The sequence below is a fragment of the Pseudonaja textilis genome, chromosome 1, assembly GCF_049901715.1.
Source record: "Pseudonaja textilis isolate UNSWEBS1 chromosome 1, rPseTex1.2, whole genome shotgun sequence".
NCBI lineage: Eukaryota > Metazoa > Chordata > Lepidosauria > Squamata > Elapidae > Pseudonaja > Pseudonaja textilis.
The window spans coordinates 181091216-181104461 of record NC_141990.1 but is presented as its reverse complement, the minus strand read 5'-3'; the positions used below and the strand labels follow the sequence as shown (position 1 = coordinate 181104461).

The 13246-nt window shown below is 38.6% G+C and overlaps 1 long non-coding RNA gene across 1 annotated transcript; it reads right to left on the bottom strand.

The window, feature by feature from the left end:
• Positions 1-639: 639 nt before the first annotated feature.
• Positions 640-12542, bottom strand: LOC148127952 (uncharacterized). The gene is made up of 3 exons (XR_015741234.1): positions 12386-12542; positions 5841-5991; positions 640-1237 (listed from the first exon to the last, which is right to left on the bottom strand). It is a non-coding gene; the product is annotated as an uncharacterized LOC148127952 (long non-coding RNA).
• Between the last annotated feature and the right edge of the window lie 704 nt (positions 12543-13246).

The window sequence follows — 13246 nt, the reverse complement described above, 5'->3', positions numbered from 1 at the left end:
TTTCACCATAATAATAACCTTAATCCTCAAGCTTTTAAAAATGTAACTTTAAAAAAGTCTTTACCTTTTCTTTTCAATTTGTTTCCCAAGCCACAATAATAACATATCTGCAGCAGAATAAGAAAGACAAAGGACCAGTAGGGTTTCTTTTATGGAATGCTTTTAATGCCACTTTTCCTATGGATGTCACAACATGATGCTCTCTTGCTCACAGCTGGGTGAACTGAGATGGCAATTTTGATGGAAACTATATAAAGAAAGTATTGCTCCCCAAAATGATGAATGGTTAATTAACAACAGATGAACTGGCAATACTCCTCTTCTCTTCTCTTCTCTTCTCTTCTCTTCTCTTCTCTTCTCTTCTCTTCTCTTCTCTTCTCTTCTCTTCTCTTCTCTTCTCTTCTCTTCTCTTCTCTTCTCTTCTCTTCGCCATGCCTCTCCTTGCCTCTCCTTGCCTCTCCTTCTTTTCTCTTTCTCTTGCTTTAAGGGCAGGGTCATTGCACAAAATTATCTAGAACAGTGGTTCCCAAACTTTTTCAGTCCACTGCCCCCTTGGTGCTATGAACTCATCCTCGGTGCCCCCCACCCAGGGGTGGGATTCAAATTTCTGTGGGTGTGGCCTAATTTGAGGGTGTGGCTTGCTAGTCATATGACTGGCTTGTGTTGCTTGCTGGCTGGGCATGGCTTGCTGGTCACATGACTGGTTAGGTGTGGTTTGGTAGTCATGTGACTGGGTGGGAGTGGCCAGGTGACTGGCAAACAAGTGGTCCTTACTTAATGGCCGGTTGTTTAGCAAGTGTTCTAATTTATGACTGGTCTCCCCAGAGATACTTGACCTGTTTTTGGAGTTTTGACAGCCATGCACACACATACACACACACTGCCTTCTAACCCTTCTGGAGCAAGTCATTGGACTAGAATCGGCAAAGCATCTCTGATTAGATTCTGGTAGAGAATAAAATCTAATCAGAGATGCTTTGCTGATTCTTGCTGATTTGTTTTATTTGTAGCTCTTTATTTTATGTTGCTGAATTGCATTGACATGTGTGTCCCTTCTGGTGCACAACACAGAAGATTTTGTGACTCTTTGCAGGAAAAATTACTGACCTCTGGCTTTGCTCTACTTTTCAAACATGCCGCCACTGCCGCGTTGTAGGTGCCGGCCCTGCAGGTCCACCCCATTGAGCCCACTGCACTGGAGGGACCTGCCCAAGCAAGTCAAGTCAATGGGGTGAGCCTGAGAGAGGGAGGGAGGAAGGGAGGGAGAGAGAGAGAGAGAGAGAGGAAAAGAAAGAGAAAAGGGAAAGAAAGAAAACGGGACAAAGAAAGAGGGAGGGATGGAAGGAAGGGACAGAAAGAAAAAGAAATAAAGAAGAAGGGAGGGAGGGAGAAAGATAATGAGATATCTATTCTAGTCCAATCACCTGCTCCAGCAGGATTAGAAGGTAGTGTGTGTGTGTGTTCTCCTTGTAATTTACCAGTACATTTTGGTTTTGCCTTCTTCAGAATTGGCACGGTAATACATTGGGGATCTGGTCCAATGGATCCTGTTTAAAGCCTCAACAAAATGTGAGAGCTTCCTTGACCTTGTTTCGTCCACAAAACCTTTAATAGAAGCCAAAGAAGTTTCAATGTGGAAAAGGGCCTCAGTCTAAACTAGGCCTCGTTTCAATCTGATGCATCAGGTCTCTCTCTCTCTCTCTCTCTCCCTCCCTCCCTCCCAGACTGGCTTTGTTCTATTTTCCCAATGTGCCTGCGGGGCTGGCACTTCGAACATGGATTGATGGATGGAGAGAGAGAGATAGGTAGGTAGGTAGGTAGGTAGATAGCTCTATATTCGTAGATAGGTAGGTAGACAGAAAGACAGGCAGGCAGGTAGGTAGGCAGGCAGGAAGCCAGGCAGCCAGACATTTTGGATGGATGGATGGATGGATGGATGGATGGATGGATGGATGGATGGATGGATGGATAGATAGATAGATAGATAGATAGATAGATAGATAGATAGATAGATAGATAGATTGATCTATATTGGTAGGTAGGTAGGTAGGTAGATAGGTAGACAGAAAGACAGGCAGGCAGGTAGGTAGGTAGGTAGGCAGGAAGGCAGACAGGCAGGCCTTTGGGATGGATGGATGGACGGACAGACGGACGGACAGATGGACAGACAGAAAGAATGCGATAGCGGCAGCACTTTGGGAAAGTAGAGCAAAGCCAGAGTGGGAATTGAAGCCCATGCAAGTTGCCAAGGTTGAGAAACATGGGCTGAATATATCAACTCAGCCATTCTGGTTTAGAGTTTAGCATGCTGGTTGATTCTGGCTTAAACCATGGCTTCCTGCTCCTTAATGCAGCTGCCCCTCTGCCCCTTCTCCAGCCTCCTGCCCCAGTTCTTTCTTTGGCATCCAATTTTGCAATGCCAACCTCCCTGGGGCAGCAATGCGGCTGACTTCACCCTCTTTGCTTCAACCCAAGGTCCACTTCCATCGGCTCAAGAAAGGGGAGGTATTCTGCACATGCTCAGAGACTCCCAACTTCATGGCAGCATTCCGCCCACCTTTACGCTCCGCCTGGGAGGAGGAAGGCATGTGGAAGCAGCCCAGACTGGCAGAGGTGGAGAGAACAATCACTTGGGAACTAAGTAAGCATGCAAGCAAGCGCAGGGCTCGGTCGGAAGAACTGGGCTGCAGAGGAAGGTTAGGTCCTAGTCCAGGACAGCCACATAGAGCTGAACCAAACTGAGCCACATTCCTTGGAGAGCTGCAGCTGCACCCACCCTCTTTCTGCGCGCAAGCCTGGCTGGCTAGAGAGGCAGAGGCCAGGCAGGTGCTGCATGCTCCCTTGTTCTCCTCCGGGGAAGGGGGCCCTAACACTGGACCACCCACCCCTTCCACTGCATGCCTTGGGAAGGTTTTGCTTTCGGGCCTTCTGGCGCACCTCTGCTGCTTCCACTGGAGAGGGCAGCCTGCAAGCTAAAGTGCCCCCTTTCCACCACCTCCCACTATCTCCCCCACAGGCTTGGCAAGACTCACCGTGTGCGGGTTCCGCATTTGAGGTGCTGGCTACGGAGTGATGAAACAGTCAATGGGCTGCGTGGCCAGCAGTCAGTGAGCCTGCAGGGCCGGCACCTTGAAGGCTTCCCTGCTGCCTCTTAGTGCCCCCTGCTGGCCCCCTTACTTACCTCTTAGCCCCCTTACCTCTTAGCCCCTAAGGCATCCCACTGCCCCCCAGGGGACAGTACCACCCACTTTGGGAACCATTGATCTAGAACATGCAGCAATTGTAGATACTTTTAATAGTTTTGATTACTAGAAATTCCTCTTCATCAAACACCAGTGAATTGATGGGTAATTTCACACACAAGTTATTTTGTTTTTCCAAATGAAAAGTAACTTGTGTGTGAACTTGCTCATCAACTCATGCTGTTTCAAGAAGAGGAACTTCTAGCAATCAAAACTACTAAATATATCTACAATTTCGGTACTTTCTAGTCAATTTCATGCAATGCCTCTACCCTTAAAAGACAAAAATGTCTTCTGGAACTTTCCTAGCCAATATGGCACTCATCCAATGTTTCAGATAGCATTTCCCATTCACTCCAACCAGTATGTCCATAAACACACAAATTGCATTTGTGTTCAAAATGATTGTGGCCCTGCTATAGTTCTAATACACAGTATGAGCCCTTTTAATTAAGATAGAATTTTATTTCTGAAATCTTCATCCAACTCTCTCATTTGCTGCTGGATCGTTCTTTAAAAATTGCAATGAAACTTGCAAATTCACAAGGAAAAGATTTACAAATGTTCTCAACAGTACTCATCTATATGGTTACCTAGAAAGAAGTCACATTACTTTTAGCACACTTAATTTCTAAGTTATCATAAACAGTATAGGAATATAATGTGAATCTTGAAAGAACTGTGCTTAAAAATTTGCCCTTCTCGTAAATAAGATTTTTTTCAATATTATGGTTTCATGTTCTCTATTTATCTCTAGATGGGATCCCTGTCACTTACTCCTCACTTGGTTAAATTTCTTTTTGATATTTATAGAAGAAAACAAGAACAAATGTTAGCTTCTGGAAGCAGTAACATAAATGGGAGTGTTGAGGGGGAAAAAAACAGGTTTTTGCCAATTTTCTGATATCTGCAAAGTTGAAGAGCCATTATATAATGCATAGCTACCTGTAGCACAAAGGTGTCTTCTTAAAATCAGATAATTGTTAGTGCAGAGGCTATAGTAGTTGGTGGTATAGCAAGTGAAGTGAATACAGTAGAATTCAAATGGCAATTCTGCTCACAAAAGAAGCTCGGAATACAGTTTAAAGAATTGCAGTAGCTTAGACTCTGTAAATACATTTTCAATCCGTTAGCTTTCTTTCAATCAATATTAAAATATAGCACATGGCCTAGATTTTAAAATATTGCAAGGTTTTATTTACAAACGGTGTTATTTTCAAGATAGAAAAAAGAAAGAAGGAAAAGGTGAACAATATCAATTGGAATTTGCAAAATTTCTAATACCTGCATCTTTGATTGATAAAATTATGATTGACAGTTATATAAATAATATTTTAATAATTATTTATTAAATGTATATGCTGCCCAACTTCCAGTGGCACATATCAGAACAGGGTAGCCAATTTTATATACTGAAAAATAGCAATATGCCCATGTTTCCTATTTTAGTAAATTAACAGATCTCTCTTTCTCTCTATGACTTTTCAAAGATACCAACTTTAAATGATATAATAGCAGAGATAGCTCTGGATTTCTAATTTAGAAAGAGATTGAAAAGATAAATCAGTTTTAAAAATGACCAAATCTAGTTTCCTCTTTAATTCCTTTTTATGGTGGGAAATGTTTTAGAAAACTTAATTATAAGAATTATGAACAATTTAGAACTTAACTAATGAATAATTAAATGAATATGTAAAGAGACCTGGGAAGAGATCTCTTTTTCATCCTGGAACTTGCATAATTAAATATCCCCCTACCTTAATGACTGTCCAGTAGATATTCATAAGTAGTTATTCATTATACATGGATTCCCCCAAAACACAGGTTCCTTCTTGTATATAAGAGCTTTTCTGCTTGAGGAATTAAAGTTTCATTTTCATTAGAGTCTGATGATGATCAGATGTAGCACATAGAAAATCAAAATGTTGTTCAACCTCATGGCTCTCTTCCCATGTTCCTTGAAAATGGGAGAAATCATCTATATAGCAGTAGCAATAGCACTTACATAGACTTAGACTTACATACCAATCTATAGTGTTTTGTAGCACTCTCTGAGCAGTTTAAAACTTCAGCCTATTGTCCCCAACAATCTGGCTCCTCATTTTACCAACTTCGGAAGGATGGAAGGCTGAGTTAACCTTGAGCCAGTCAAGACTGAACTCCTGGCTGTGGGCAGAGTTAGCCTGCAATACTGCATTCTAATCATTGCACTTCCATGACTCCTAATTTACATGTATCCTAATGTATGTATATGTAGAAAATCTCAGGAGGTAGCAGCATCTGACTATAAGGAAAAGGTGAACAATATAAATTGGAATTTGCAATATTTCTAATACCTGCATCTTATGATTGATAAAATTATCATTGACAGTTATATAAATAATATTTTAATAATTATTTATTAAATGTATATGCTGCCCACCTCCCAGTGGCTGAGGACCCTAAGCAGGACCTGAGTTTTCTGGTTTGTTTTTGGATAGGAAATATAGCAATAGCACTTGCACTTTTTTATTGATTCATAGTGCTTTACAAACCTCTCTGAGCAATTTACAGAGTCAGCATATTATCCGCAACAATGTGGGTCCTCATTTTACTGACCTCAGAAGGATGAAAGGATGAATCAATCTTGAGCTGGTGAGAATCGAACTGCTGAACTTCTGATAGCCGGCAATCAGCAGAAGTAGCCTACTTCATTCTAACTACAGCATCACCATGGTTCTTGCTAGGACTTCTGTTTTTATAAAGTACCCTGAGAGTTGAAAAAAAACAACATCAGAAGAAAACAAGAAAGTAATTTTGTTTTCCATATCCTGGGCACTTTGCAGAAACAACATACTATTATTCAACTAAAATTGTATGCTTATCTTAGCTTTCAGGATCAGTAATTAAGGTTGAAATTCAGATGTGATAAAAAAAAATATCTAACCTTAGGCATTTTCTCTCTGTAATCTCTTTTGTCATACCGTCTTGCATAAGATTTTGCTTCAGAGGTGGTATTCAGCAGGTTCTGACCAGTTCTGGAGTACTGGTAGTGGAATTTTTGAGTAGTTCAGAGAAACAGCAAATACTACCTCTGACTGGAGATTTTACAGTGTCCTTCCCCTGCCACGGCCAGCAAGCCACAACCACAGAACCAGTAGTAAAAAAAATTGAATTCAACCACTGTTTTGCTTATTTTGTAAATGTATAAAATTTATCAATCAAATGTAGAATTAATCACACTATTGTTCAATTTATAGAGTTGTATGTGATGCCTTACCCTGGGATTACAACTTCCTACATCCTAACATCAGGAAACAGCCATATAGTGTCCATGGTACAGGACAAATTTTACTGTAATAATCATACATGTAGAAGAAAATCCTAGCCTCTTAGAAAACATTAAGATTTGCCATTGCCCAATCCTTTTTAGAACTTGTATCTAAATGAAACAAAGCTTACGTGTGTATAAGATTGGGTGATATGCATCTTTTGTTATCTGTATTTCTTTTTTCCTGCTATTGTTTTACTCATCACTGCCTAAGAAACTGTATTTTCCTTATGTTGTGTTGTAAATTAGAAAGTTTATTTTTGGTCAAGGCTATGTCACTGAAACAACAGCTTCCTGACATGCTAATTGTATCTAGTGATTTTAGATGATATGCCCAAGTGCTTTGAAATAAAGTATTCTGTTTTAGAGCAGTGGCCCCCAACCTTTTGGGCACTAGGAACTGATTCTATGGAGAGAGGTTTTTCCACAAACCAGAGGAGGTGTAGTTTCATGTGCTGCCTGCATCCTGCAGATGGGGCTTCACTTGTTTGCACGGCCCCGTTTCTGGCATGTTGCAGACCGGTGCCAGTCCATGGACTGGGAGTTGGGGATATCTGTTTTAGAGCATTTGTTTAAAATTTTGTAAAGTTTACAAGGTAAATGATCTTGAACAGTGAAAAAGATGCTATTGAATGAATGAGTTCTATTGATGGGATACCCTTATTACAATGCAAAAGGCACAGGGCATCTTGAAGGCAAACAGATGTGTTATTTATTAAGCTTCCACAATAAAATGCAGTGATATTTAGAATGTCACAAGGCTTGTTAATGTGGTTCCCGCTGTGGAGATTCCTATCCCTTTGGAAGTCCATGTCTCATATTGATTGCTTAGTAACCCTTTTAAAAACCCAATGAAATGAAAGGTTCTGGCAAGAGTTTATTAGATTTCTCACCGACTTGAATCTGAGGAATTCAAGATAGGGAGAAAGCTAGTTGGAGCAAATAGAAACTGTACCATGCATAAAAAGTACACCCTCCAAATAGCAATGTAGCAATGTAGACTCTACTACTTTCAATTGCCTGAATTTCCTGTGACCATATGGGTCACGTTTGAGTTGCTTCTTTACTTCAGCTACCAATGAAAGCTACCTTCTGAGCAGAATATATGTTTTTAAAGATTTTTGTCAGCTGCAGTTCTCTAATGATTCTCAGCAGAATTGCTGTTGTAGAGAAAGATGTGTATATCTGGTCAGCTGAATTTATATCTGTTTGGCATTCATAAGGTTTCTTTTGAAGTTTTTTTTCTCCAAAACGGTATAACATCCACCTTTTTGATAATTGCATGTCAGGATTTTGGCCTCACAATGAATGTGTCCTCTGCATACATTACAGTGGGTAGCATTTGGCCAGTATAGATGATCTAATTTAATGAAACTTTATGGAGGGTGATGCATATTATTTTATTAATTCAAACCTGTAAGCATCTCTTCTTCATTAAGTTGAGAGGTGAATGTCATCCTAGGGTTTTGTCCTGAGGTCTTTTCCTCAGGGCTCTGTGTAAATTATCAATTAAAACAGACTATTTTTTAATGATTAATACATTTTAATAATCTTACACTCTCAATAGATCCTTGAGCTCAGCAGCTGTTTGGGATATTTATGAACAATTATGTAGAGACTGTGAATAATCTTAAGAAGGAAGAATTCTTTTTTTTTGTTTTTAAGGGAAGTTTTTATAATTTACATGTTTCTGTCCCATTTGAAATGTTCAAATATTAGCAACCTGTTAAATTGCACTTATCAAAACCCAATCTTAATTTTTTTAAAAATCCCCTAAATGCAAATACTGTATTTTGAGGGCATCAAGATACATACAACTAAGACAAGCACATAGAAATATAGTACAGGGAGTTCTCTAGTTAGGAACAAATTCAGCCCCACATTTCAGCTGTTAAGTGAGACATTTGTTAAGTGACTTTTGCCCCATTTTATAACTTTTCTTGCCACAGTTGTTAAGTGAATCACTGCAGATGATAAATTAGTAACCTGGTTCTTAAGTGAATCTGGCTTCTCTATTGATTTTGTTTGTCAGATGGTCTCAAAAGGGGATCACATGACACACACACCCCCGGGATACTGCAATGGTCATAAACATGAACCAGTTGCCAAGCATCTGAATTCTGATCACATGATCATGTGGGAATGCTGCATAACTACAAAAAATGGTGATAAGTCACTTCTTCCCAGTACCATTGTAACTTTGACCAGTCACTAAATGAACTGTTGTAAGTCGAGGGCTACCTGTATAGCCATTGCATTTGGAAGCACAGTAAGTATTTGCAGCTGGTATGAAGTTGATCGTTATTATCTCTTTTATATATTTATTTTTACTAGAGTGTGATTAGCACTTTCTTCAAAGTAATTCATGTGCAGAAGAACATTATAACTCCCTTCTGTGGATACTACCATTTTAATAATACAGTCTGTAATAATGATGGGGTGTTTGGCTTTTATTTTGGTTTTCTCCACCTTTAAACTTCTCTGATTATGATATGGGGGAATAGTCAATGCACAAGAAAGACTTCCAGCCCCTCACCTTCTGTTAACTTAAAACCTGGGCTAACAGAAATGTTCCTATCTAATCAACAGTAAAATTAGTTTTCATAAGCTGTACTGAATTCAGGCGTAACAAGCTGCATGCTAGAGATTAGGTGGCCATTTCCTCCCTTTTCTGTGAAAAACAGACACAATGTTTTGATTTTACCTTTGCTTGGCGGAGCATGGCTGCAATCTACAGTGAAGCAGTGTTAACATTTTGATTTTTTGATTAATGACTCACAGAGCATAAAAGGTCTACTCAGCCATATATTTAGCTGGAGGTTCTTCGGCTAGGCAAGCAAAAGCCCCTGGATTATTTATCTTGCAAAGTAAGTGTGTTAATAAATTATAAGTGGGCCCTGCAACAAAAAGTGTGATGTGAAGTGTTCCTTTTCAGGATCAGTCATTCAGCCAATCCATCTGCTCCTTGCTTCAAGTTCTATTTTTTTTTACACATCTGCCAATGCTTATACATATTTTTCTGTTCCACTAAATCTATTAAATCACATTTTAATCTTTCTGCATGGGTTGGGAAGTTTTGATTCCACAAAGAGTCACATTCAATTTTGGAAGCATTATTACTGTTGTATCAGGTCTAAAATAAACATTTGGTATTACAGACAGACCGAAGATGTTATGGCAGCAGAAAGGTAAACTCTAGGGTTGAAATGATCATAAGTAAGAATTCTGAGTAAAAAAAAAAAAAAGGCTCTGTTTAAGCTACACCATTAAAAAAAAGTCGTAGGTTTGGAATATTTTGGATGTTTTTCTTAATTAACATGTCCTTTTGATTCATGTACTATGGTGACTGTCTTTGGGGATTGCAATGTTTCATTTTTTCTCTTTCATCATTCCTGATATTACTTTACTGAACATTAAATACATCTTTGAACATTCCTTCTAAATTCTTGTTTAACAAATTTGTAATTTAATGACCAACCCAACATGTAATTGCAAATTGACTCAACCAGTAGACCAAACTGTCTCTCTCTCTAAAGTATAATAGGATTTATTAGAATATAGAATATAGAATAATAGGGTTGGAAGGGACCTTGGAAGTCTTCTAATCCAATTCCCTGCTGAAGCAGAGGTCTCTATAGTATTCTGGATAAATGGCTGTCCAGTCTCTTCTTGAAAAAATTCAGTAATGGGGTACCCACAACTTCTAGAGCAGGGGTTCCCAACCTGGGTTGCTCTCACCCCCTGGGGGTGTGAGACGATATTCCAGGGGGCGCAAGAAAAGTCCAGGTAAATAATAGGATATTGGCTATATGTTGGCATTTTTATTTTCTTTTGCAATGGATTAACTTTGTTTTCATTTTAGAGTTAAGTATCGTTATTTAGTGGCCGTCACATACATAGCTGAAAAGATTCAATCCTACCATATATTTAACTCGTTCAGTAGTTCCTAAAGTCTAAATTTCAGGGGGTGCGAGGTTCGAGTGAAATTTCTTTAGGGGTGCAGGGCGAAGAAAAGGTTGGGAGGTGTTCTAGAGGTAAGCTGTTCTATTGATTAATTGTTCTTAGCACCAGGAAATTTCTCCTTAGTTCTACACTGGATCTCTCTTTAATGATCTTTCACCTCTTATCCTGTCCACTGGTGCTTTGGAGGATAGATTGACCTGCTCTTCTCTATGGCAGCTCCTTAAGTCCTGGAAGACTGCTATCATATCACCCTAATCCTTCTCTTAGTTTGACTAGAAAAAACCCAATTTTCCTCAATTGTTCATCTTATGGTTTAGTCTGAAGACCTCTTATTATCTTTGTTTTTCTGCACTCTTTCTAGGGTCTCAACATGTTTTTTTGTATCAGGGTGAGTAGAACTGGATGCAGTATTCCAAGTGTGGTCTCAACAGTATAGTATAAATTGATATTATCACTTTACGTGATCTTGTAATTATCCCTCTGTTGATGCAACCTAGGACTTTTCCTTTTCACATCCTTCAAGGTGGTGGGTCTAGTTGTGCCTCAGTGTTTTATTAACTGGAGCCAAGATTGTAGCCATTGATACTGTAAGAGGGAAGTCTTCAGAGAAGTCCATGCCTTCTTTCCTTCATTCTTCCTGTACTATTCTTGATCCTCTTCCAATGGTCTGACATCTCAAATTGTCTCTATTTAGCATCCCTGCTATTTTGTGAAGCTAACAGAAAACATTAATGTTGCAATAGATGAAAATATGAATTGAACTAGTAGAATAATTTTGAAGCTACTTAGAAAGAATGAAAAATAACAATAAACTGGGTTAACAAATGATAGTTTAATGAATAATCAAATATTTGTATTTCCAATTACTGTCATAAATTGCTGTAGATGGTGACTACTATGGTTACTTTCCTACTCCAAACTTACAAATGCATTGCACCTCATTAAATCCAAAGATTAATCAAATAATATTTTGCATCCTAATTTGTTCTATATACTGAAATAAAGAACATTATAATATCATGTAGTTACTTGTGATGATTAATTGTGCCATTGATAGCATAATGTATTGGTCCTGACAAAAAGCTTAATTACTAAAAATAAAAACAATCAAATATAACATTTAGCAGAATTTAATTATTTAGAGGGAAATCCAATCCATCCCATAATTTCATTTTAGAACATCTTCTGGATTAAAAAAAAATATGGAATATGGGTTACAGCATGTGAGACTCATCCACCCACACTTTTCTTGTTGAGAGATGACTTTTACTACTGTATTATAATTTCACAACATAGCTTTGGTCTGTACAGAAATGGCAAGCATGCCGTGCAGATTACAGATGAATCACAACCAAAACAAAACAAATTAGTTTCAATAGGAAGATACGTTCTGATTTCTTGCACTTTAAAGAGAACACACAGTTTGCTTTAATTCAGTAAGAGACAGGGCAACAAAACACACACCCACAACACTAATTAACACATAGATAATGAGTTGAGAATAGGTCTGGAAAGAATTTATGCTTCCTCCATTTAAATGTCTCACGTGTTAAGAACTATGCTCTAAGAAATGGTGTAAATGCTAATGGACTATTCATTTATTTAATTGCTTGTTTATTTGAGGATTTATACACTGCCTGGATTATGTATGATAAAATTATCATACGAGGACATAAGATAAAATGTAACACAAATATTTCAGTTAAACACATAGCTAATAACTGTGGTGTTAGCTATATCTTATACCACCATCCCCATAGTTTCCTTGTTACATTTGTTTTTGCAAACAAAAACCAGGGGAAAAAATCAAATTAAAAAATGGGCTGAAATAATGGTGGGACCTTAATTCAGTAAAAGGGAGGAGACTCACCTATTTTGAAAAGCAGGAAGAAATGGTGATGAGGCAGCATGGCATCTTTATTCTACAGAGAAGGAAGAGTCAAGTTACTGGAAAGCAGAGTATCAGTGGTCATGGATATCTGTGTCAGCGTTCCAGCAAACTTCCATTCCAAACTGAGCATGGGCCAGTGCTGGAAGCCAAATGTGAAAATATTTCTAGCCTGTCAGTTCTTATCTGAGTTCTGGCATCCTTCTCAGTGTGTGTATTTTGATATCTGTGGATGGCTTCAAGCCCTTATCCTGCCTTGTCTCATTAATTATTCAGTGTGATTTGTGTTGCTTTTGTTCTATTTATAATTTATATGTATTTTGAGTTTGAATGGAAGTTCTTCCTTTTCACAACTGTTTATGGGGGAGTTTTTTTCACCAGTCAATGATAATTGGACCTTTAAAGCTAAGTTGAAGGAATTAAAGGGACTTCACCTGTTTTTGTGACTTTGTTGTTTTTGTATCCCATCCCATCACAGGTACCTTTATTTGGATAGTAAACTGGCACATCTATGGAATCCAGAATCTGAAAGTTTTCAGGCTTCCTTGCAATATTCAAAACTACAAATCCATCCCCTCTTGGCCATCATCACATCACATGGCCCAATCACAATCCATCTAAAAATAAGGTCCTTATTTCATTCTGTGCCATACTCAATGACCTTAAACTAACAAAAGAATTTTTTTTTGTCTACCTAGAGCTACTCAGTTGAATCCCCCCTTTCCCCCTTTCTCAGGCTTGTGGCAGCATGGGAGCATCGAATCTCAATATGGCTTCTAAAGCTGACAATCTGCTCCCATTGAACCTCTAGTATTAATACTGCAAAATTATCCCGAGTTTCTT